Genomic DNA, 9392 nt, shown 5'->3' on the forward strand with positions numbered 1-9392 from the left:
CACAGTTCGAAAGCATCAATTCTTCGGTGCTCAGCTTTCTTCACAGTCCAACTCTCACATCCATACATGACCACTGGAAAAACCATAGATTTGACTAGATGGACCTTTGTTGGCAAAGTAATGTCTCTGCTTTTTAATATGCTATCTAGGTTGGTCATAACTCTCCTTCCAAGGAGTAAGTGTCTTTTAATTTCATGGCTGCAATCACCATCTGCAGTGATTTTGGAGCCCCCCAAAATAAAGTCAGCCACTGTTTCCACCGTTTCCCCAGCTATTTGCCATGAAGAGATGGGACCAAATGCTTTGATCTTTGTTTTCTGAATGTTGAGCTTTAAGCCAACTTTTTCACTCTCTTCTTTCACTTTCATCAAGAGGCTCTTTCGTTCTTCACTTTCTGCAACAAGGGTGGTGTTATCTGCATATCTGAGGTTATTGATATTTCTCCTGGTAACCTTGATTCCAGCTTGTGCTTCCTACAGCCCAACGTTTCTCATGATGTACTATATATATATGTTATATAAGCAGGGTGACAATATACAGCCTTGATGTACTCCTTAGGACTATACAGTTTAAGTAAGAAATATATTTAAGGGACTAGATCTGATAGAGTCCCTGATGAACTATGGATGGAGGTTTGTGACATTGTACAGGAGACAGGAATCAAGCCCACCCCGAAGAAAAAGAAATCCAGAAGAAAAAAAAAAAAAATTGCTGTTTGAGAAGGCCTCACAAGTAGCTGTGAAAAAAAGAGAAGCAAAAAACAAAGGAGAAAAGGAAAGATATACCCATTTGAATGAAGAGTTCCAAAGAATAGCAAGAAGAGATGAGAAAGCCTTCCTCAGTGGTCCATGCAAAGAAATAGAGGAAAACAATAGAATGGGAAAGACTAGAGATCTCTTCAAGAAAATTAGAGATACCAAGGGAACATTTCATGCAAAGATAGACTCAATAAAGGACAGAAGTGGTATGGACCTAACAGAAGCACAAGATATTAAGAAGAAGTGGCACGGATACACAGAACTGTATAAGAAAGATCTTCATGACCTAGATAATCACAATGGTGTGATCACTCACACTCACCTAGAGCCAGACACCCTGGAATGTGAAGGCAAGTGAGCCTTAGGAAGCATCACTGGGAACAAAGGTAGTGGAGGTGATGGAATTCCCATAGAGCTATTTCAAATCCGAAAAGATGGTGCTGTGAAAGTGCTACACTCAATATGTCAGCAAATTTGGAAAACTCAGCAGTGGCCACGGGACTAGAAAAGATCAGTTTTCATTTCAATCCCAAGAAACGCAATACCAAAAAATGCTCAAACTACTACATAATTGCACTCATCTCACATGATATTAAAGTAATGCTCAAAATTCTCCAAGCCAGGCTTCAGGAATATGTGAACCATGAACTTCCAGATGTTCAAGATGGTTTTAGAAAAGGCAGAGAGACCAGAGATCAAATTGCCAATGGCCCCTGGATCATGGAAAAAGCAAGAGAGTTCCAGGAAAACATTTATTTCTGCTTCATTGACTCTGCCAAAGCCTTTGACTGTGTGGATCACAGTAAACTGTGTAAAATTCTGAAGGAGATGGAAACACCAGACCACTTGACCTGCCTCTTGAGAAACTTATATGCAGATCAGGAAGCAACATTTAGATCTGGCCATGGAACAACAGACTGGTTCCAATCAGAATGGCCATCATCAAAAAACCTACAAACAATAAAGGGTGGAGAGAATTTGGAGAAAAGGAAATCCTCTTGCACTATTGGTGGTAATATAAATTGATACAGCCACTATGGAGAACAGTATGAAAATTCCTTAAAAACTAGTAATAAAACTGCTATAACTTCAGCAATCTCGCCACTGAGCATATACCCTGAAAAAATATATGATTCAAAAAGACACATGTACCCCTATGTTCACTGCAGCACTATTTACAGTAGAAGTTGTGGTGCATATATACCACAGAATGGAATGGAATATTACATGTCTGCCTGCTCAGATGCTTAAGTCATATCTAAGTCTTTGTAACCCTATCGACTGTAGCCCTCCAGGCTTTTCAGTCCATGGATTTCTCTAGGCAAGAATACGGGATTGGGTTGCCATGCTCTGCTCCAGGAGATCATTCTGACCCAGGGACTGAATCTGTGTCTCCTGCATCTCTGCATTGTAGGTGGATACTTTTCCACTGAGCCACCAGGGAAGCCCACAACTGAATGTTACTTAGTCATAAAAATGAACATTGTAGTGAGGTGGATGAACCTAGAGCAGGATGAAGTAAGTCAGAAAGAGAAAAATAAATATCATATACTAATGCATACATACGTAATCTAGAGGAAAGATACTGATGAACCTATTTGTAGGATAGGAATGGGGATGCAGACATAGAAAATGTTCTTGAGGACACTGTGTGGGAAGGAGAGGGTGGGATGAATTGAGAGACTAGCATTGATATATACATACACTAGCATGTGTAAAATAGATAGATAGAAGTAACCTGTGGCGTAACACAGGGAGTCCAGCTTCATGCTCTGTGAAGACCTAAAGGGTTGGGATGGCAGGATAAGAAGAAGGCTCATGATGGAGGAGGTATATGTATACTTATAGCTGATTCATTTTGCTGTATGGTAGAAACCAACACAACATATTGGCAATCATCTTCCAAGTTAAAATTTTTCTTAAATTAAAATTTTTTAAAAGCCACTATGCTTTTTTGAATCTCAACTCCTTCAAGGAGCTGTGCTTACTTCAGCCCTACTTTTCTCCTCTTTTTCCTTTTCTCCTTTTTAAAAGAGTTATTTTCTCCTTGCTGTGCTGGGACTTACAGATGGCTCACCATGGTTACAGACCCTGAATTGTAATTATTTGCTGATACTGAAAAGCCCATTTTTACTGGAGAAATAACTGGAAATATATTTATTTTAGGTAATTTCTGTAACATGCATGGGGGTCCAGAGAAGACATTCAGTGATTCTGAGGCTGGTGAGTAGAGAGGTCAACATTTAGTCCATTATTGCACACTGCTTTTCCGTCAGCCCTGGGGTTTGAAGGTAAGTCTTTCTTTTGGATCTGAGCTTCTGCCTTCTTTATGTTTTGAAGTTCTCCCAGGATTTGTTTGGGATACATTTTAAGGCTCCATGTGTTTTGTTTAAGCTTTGTTCTGTCTGTAAGTAGTTGCTTGGCACTTCAGCCTGATAGTATTTTGAAATCAGGCTGTTTCAATTGGAACTCTTCTAGCTTTTGGGCCAATTTCTTTTGGAACAGGGGCTGTTTCACTGAAATGGTGCCAATGCAGGCTTTAGCTTGGTACCTTTCAGAACAGGGGCTGTTCTATTGGAACTGCACTGTTAAGCCTTTGCCCTGACTCCCTGGGAATTGGGCTGTTCCATTAAAGCTGTGCTGTCCTAATTGACACTGGAGTCACTCTAAGAGCTCAATCCCACTAACATAAAGCATCCCTTGCCTCAGAGTACTGCAAGTGCAAATACTGGGATCTTTAATGAACCTCAAAATGTTTCTGTCTCTGAACCTAGTTCCTTTTATTAAACCATTTGAGACATGTGAATCCTTTTGTCTTTTGCTCCTCAGCAACTGTCCATTTATTAGGCAAAGACTTCTTAGGAAAGCATCATATTGGAATTTCTTACTCTTGAAAGGGGGATATAATTCTAAAATTTGTAATGCAGTTGACCCTTGAACAACACTGGTCTGTACTGCCTGGGTCCACTTATATGCTGAAGTTTTCCTAAATAAGTACTATAGTAGTACTTCTGCAGTTGGTTGACTCTGACTGTAAAGTTTTTCTCAAATTTTTAGCAGTTCAGAAATTCACAGCCCCTAGCCACTATGTTGTTCAAGGGTCAACTGTAGCAATCAAAGCAACCAACCAGGTGAATCAAACAACCTTTTGATGTCTTTTATTTGCTCTGTCCCTGAGTACAGTAGAGCTAATTCTGGAAGCACTGATTATTTGGCTCTATTGATTCAGCCACCATCCTTCTTATGGGCAAAATCTCCAAATGATAGTGACAAAATGCACAATGTACTTCTCATCAGTGTTTCAAAATCTCTTCCCAGAACTAATCACTATCCCATAAGTGAGGAAGAACTTTAAGATTTAAAACCCATAATAGATTATAAGGCTCAAGTCTTAATATCTGCAATATTTTTATTTTAACAATGTCTGGTAAAATACTCCTATTATACTAGTGAGAAAATCTAAGGACTGAAGGTAGAGTTTGTTCAGGACCTCTGAGTAATAAACAACATTGTAATAACAACAATAAAAAACATTGTTATCTCTCAATGCATTACTAGTGTCCACTTCTGTCGGAAGCAAATTCTTTACTGCAATAGATTTATACAGTGCATTCTTCAGTATTCCAGTTGATGAAGCTAGCAGATGCTTTTTTTGCCTTCACTTGGGAAGAAAAGCCACCTCATGTGAAGAGCTGACTCATTGGAAAAGACTCTGATGCTGGGAATGATTGGGGGCAGGAGGAGAAGGGGACAACAGAGGATGAGATGGCTGGATGGCATCACTGACTCGATGGATGTGAGTCTGAGTGAACTCCGGGAGTTGGTGATGGATAGGGAAGCCTGGCATGCTGCAATTCATGGGGTCACAAAGAGTCAGACATGACTGAGCAACTGAACTGACTGAACTTGGAAGAAAAATAATTCACTGGGACAATAATGACTCAAGATTTTACTTGGAGTTATTATTTCTTATAAATCTTGAAGGCTGAGCTTGGTGTTAAAAAGTGCCCTATAAGTTCTACTGTGTTACAATTTGCGGATGATTTGCTTCTTTGCTCACCTCAAGTCTCCTAACCTGAAGACAGCATCCACTTGCTAAAGCTTTTGGTCTTCAGCGGAAAGATTGTCCCCAAAACTGTTTTCCCAAACCCAAGATCAATGTTTAGGGAATCTGATATCAAAACAAGGGCTTCACCTAGTTTCAGATATACTTCACGGTGTCCTAAGTTTCTCCAAACCCCAAACTAAACACCAACTCTTAGTTTTTCTCAGGAGAGTTGGTTATTGCAAAAAATAGATTTCAAATTTCTCTTGTAGCTAAATTTCTGCATTTTTCACTGAATAATAACAATACCAGCCCAATGTTTATGAGGAGAACTTGATGACACAGCCTATAACAACTTAAAGGAGAATTTAATGAACCCACCTGCCCTTGAGTAACCAAATTATCAAACTTCCTTTTGTCTTTCTGTATATAAAAAGTGTTTGCCCTCAGGATATTCACTCAAAAACACAGAGGTCACCAATTACCTATATACGGTGTTATAGCCAAAAAGGTACTATAGCAACTGGACTCTATGGCATGGCGATACCTGCCTTATTAGAACCATTACTGCTACTGCCTTTTTGTTTAAAGCTATTGAGCAAATGATTATGGGATTCCCATTTACCAAATTTGGACCAAATAACTACTCAGTCCTGCTACAGACTTTAAAAATTCCCACTCCTGTGCTCGCCCTCATCGTTGTACCATCAGGTGGGCTGTGTGGCCAGCGTCCGGGCAAAGGGGACGATGCGAGGCCTGAGACACTTGCTCAACATGCAGAATGACGCCGGTGAGTTCATGGACCTGTATGTGCCTCGGAAATGCTCTGACAGCAACCGTATCATATGTGCCAAGGACCACCCATCCATCCAGATGAACGTGGCTGAGGTTGACAAGGTGACAGGCAGGTTCAATGGCCACTTTAAAACCTGCGCTATCTGCAGGGCCATTCGCAGGATGGGCGAGTCAGATGACTTCTCCGGTTGGCCAAAGCCGACGGCATCATCTCAAAGAACTTCTGACTGAAGAGGATTCTGGACACGGAATATTTGTTATAAATAAACAGTGAAAACCTAAAAAAAAAAAGAAAAAATTCTCACTCCTCCCCACTGTACATGCATTGAACTATTTGTCTGTTGACAAAATGAAAGCGTTCACGAGTCAATATTAGTGGAAAAATGTTATCGAGGTTGCAAAAAGTGCCTACCTTACTAATCCCAGTTGTTAAACATAAAACAAACCAAGAAAGTCTGTTACTACATTTACTGGACATTTTAATGGCCTAATGGACCATTTAAGTTCTGGCAAATAGATTTCATACAGTATTCTTTGTCTATATAACTATGTTTTTGGATATAAAAATCAAAGGATTTTTATGTTTTTGTCATGGTCTTTATGCTTCACATACAGAAATTTTCTTTCACACAGGCTACTGCCTCTTATGTGGCTAAAGAGAAATATCAGCAATTTCAGATATGCAGGTGGTGTCACTCTAGTGGCAGAAAATGGAGAGGAACTGAAGAGCCTACTGATGAGGTGAAACAGGAGAGTGAAAACGCTGACTTGAAACTCAGCATTAAAAAAAGTAAGATCATCACATCTGGTCTCATCAATTCATGGCAAATAGAAGGGGAAAAAAATGGAAGCACTGACAGATTTTATTTTCTTGGTCTCTAAAATCACTGCAGACAGTGACTAGCCATAAAATTAAAAGACACTTGCTCCTTGGAAGAAACTCTATAACAAACTTAGACAGCATATTAAAAAGCAGAGACATCACTTTGCTGACAAAGGTCCATGAAGTCAAAGCTACTGTTTTTCCAGTAGTTATGTATGGATGGGCTATAAAGAAGAGTTAGACCATTAAGAAGTTTGAATACCAAACAATCGATGCTTTCAAATTATGATGCAGGAGAAGACTTAAGAGTCCCGTAGGCTGCGAGGATTCAAACCCATCAATCCTAAAGAAAATCAACCCTGAACATTCATTGGAAAGACTGTTGCTGAACCTGAAGCTCCAACACTTTGGCCACCTAATGTGAAGAAATGTCTCATTGGAAAAGACTCTGATGCTGGGAAAGATTGACAGCAAACGGAGAAAGGGGCAAAAGAGGATGGGATGGTTAGATAGCATCACTGACTCAATGGTCATGCATCTGAGCAAACTTTGGCAGTTAGTGGAGGACAGAGAAACTGTCATGCTGCAGTCCATGGGGTTACAGAGTCAGACACGACTTAACAACTGAACAACAACCTCCTTACACCTTGCACCATGAAGATTTCATATATTCGAAAAAACACATACAAAAGGATTCCCTTCAACCTTATTGAAAAGGCCCCTGTCTGGTACTGCTAACCAACATTTGTACCACCGCTTTCTAGGGAATAAACACTTTCTGGATTCATAGGACACTCCAAAATACCCATACCCAACACTGACTGTACCTAAACATCAGTTGGTGATCTAAAGGAAAGACTTCCCACAATTGAAGTGGCTGACATGATGAGACAGCTTTCCTAAGACATCTGAACCAGGTGCATTGGAAGTTTGCCTACCAAACCTTTGATGATCACAAAGCTTTACGTGATCTCCAATGTCTATAATTTAAAACATATGGACTTTAGATAGAAAGTGCCTGTGAGTTCGTCTTGCTACTCCTCTTTGTTACTCAAATATGATCTCAATAGTTTTGTGATCAGTGTGCTTTCCCTCTGACATGAGATATTACATCCTGAAAGGTTCTTCCTGGCTTTTAGGGTAAAATAAGCTGCTGAAACCAGAAAACCTGACTCTTGATCAGAGGGACTTTCAGAGAAAGATCTTGATCAAAGATGGAGGAATATAAAGATTAATAAACAGAAGTCATTAAAATAGTCAGGAGGCCAGAAAGGGGCACTCTCAAGCCATATGACAATAGCAAAGCCCAACAGGAAAGGACTTTCTCTTCTTCCTTGGCAGACTCAATCCATGAGAGACAGTGACAACTCAGAGAAACAAAATTCACTGTACACTGAGCTCTCAATTCCTCTAATGGACTCTTTGCTTATTAAAGTCCTCCCAATATCCTTTACCCCCTTTAAAAGAGTTTTCCTGTCCTTGCTGTACTGAGACTTATACATAGCTGGCCATCATTGCAGACCCCAAATTACAATCTGCTGCTGATACCAATAGGCTTATTTTTATTGGAAAAATAATCAGCAGTCTATTTGTTTTAAGTCAACATGATCTCCCAGTTAGTGGTTTTCGTCAGAGGAAATAGCATCAGGAATTCTATTAAAAGTATAAGAATTTTTTTAAAGCAATCTATGAAGAAAATTATACAGACCCTATAACTGTCTATAAAACTATTATTCACCAATAAAAGATTGTTCATAATGATTATGTTTATTAGTATGCTGCAGAATCACATCACCTGTACTTAATTAGGTTTAAAATTGCAGGCCCTTGTCTTTTGTCAAATGTTTCTTTAAGAAACAATACTGCCATTGAGGATAATGTTTGCTGTGGGTTTGTCATATATAGCTTTTATTATGTTGAGGTATGTTCCTTCTATTCCTGCTTTCTGGAGAGTTTTTATCATAAATGGATGTTGAATTTTGTCAAAGGCCTTCTCTGCATCTATTGAGATAATCATATGGTTTTTATTTTTGAATTTGTTAATGTGGTGAATTACATTGATTGATTTGCGGATATTGAAGAATCCTTGCATCCCTGGGATAAAGCCCACTTGGTCATGGTGTATGATCTTTTTAATGTGTTGTTGGATTCTGATGGCTAGAATTTTGTTGAGGATTTTTGGATCTATGTTCATCAGTGATATTGGCCTATAGTTTTCTTTTTTTGTGACATCTTTGTCAGGTTTTGGTATTAGGGTGATGGTGGCCTCATAGAATGAGTTTGGAAGTTTACCTTCCTCTGCAATTTTCTGGAAGAGTTTCAGTAGGATAGGTGTTAGCTCTTCTCTAAATTTTTGGTAGAATTCAGCTGTGAAGCCGTCTGGACCTGGGCTTTTGTTTGCTGGAAGATTTCTGATTACAGTTTCAATTTCCGTGCTTGTGATGGGTCTGTTAAGATTTTCTATTTCTTCCTGGTTCAGTTTTGGAAAATTGTACTTTTCTAAGAATTTGTCCATTTCTTCCACATTGTCCATTTTATTGGCATACAACTGCTGATAGTAGTCTCTTATGATCCTTTGTATTTCTTTGTTGTCTGTTGTGATCTCTCCATTTTCATTTCTAATTTTATTGATTTGATTTTTCTCTCTTTGCTTCTTGATGAGTCTGGCTAATGGTTTGTCAATTTTATCTATCCTTTCAAAGAACCAGCTTTAATGGTGAAAAATTGAAAGCATTTCCCCTAAAGTCAGGAACAAGACAAGGGTGTCCACTTTCACCGCTACTATTCAACATAGTTCTGGAAGTTTTGGCCACAGCAATCAGAGCAGAAAAAGAAATAAAAGGAATCCAAATTGGAAAAGAAGAAGTAAAACTCTCACTGTTTGCAGATGACATGATCCTCTACATGGAAAACCCTAAAGACTCCACCAGAAAATTACTAGAGCTCATCAATGAATATAGTAAAGTTGCAG

The 9392-nt window shown here is 39.1% G+C and overlaps 1 pseudogene; it reads left to right on the forward strand.

The window, feature by feature from the left end:
- Positions 1–5577: 5577 nt before the first annotated feature.
- On the forward strand, positions 5578–5825 carry LOC128056886 (40S ribosomal protein S21-like; annotated as a pseudogene).
- Positions 5826–9392: the final 3567 nt, after the last annotated feature.

The sequence above is a fragment of the Budorcas taxicolor genome, chromosome 11 (genome assembly GCF_023091745.1).
Source record: "Budorcas taxicolor isolate Tak-1 chromosome 11, Takin1.1, whole genome shotgun sequence".
Classification (NCBI taxonomy): domain Eukaryota; kingdom Metazoa; phylum Chordata; class Mammalia; order Artiodactyla; family Bovidae; genus Budorcas; species Budorcas taxicolor.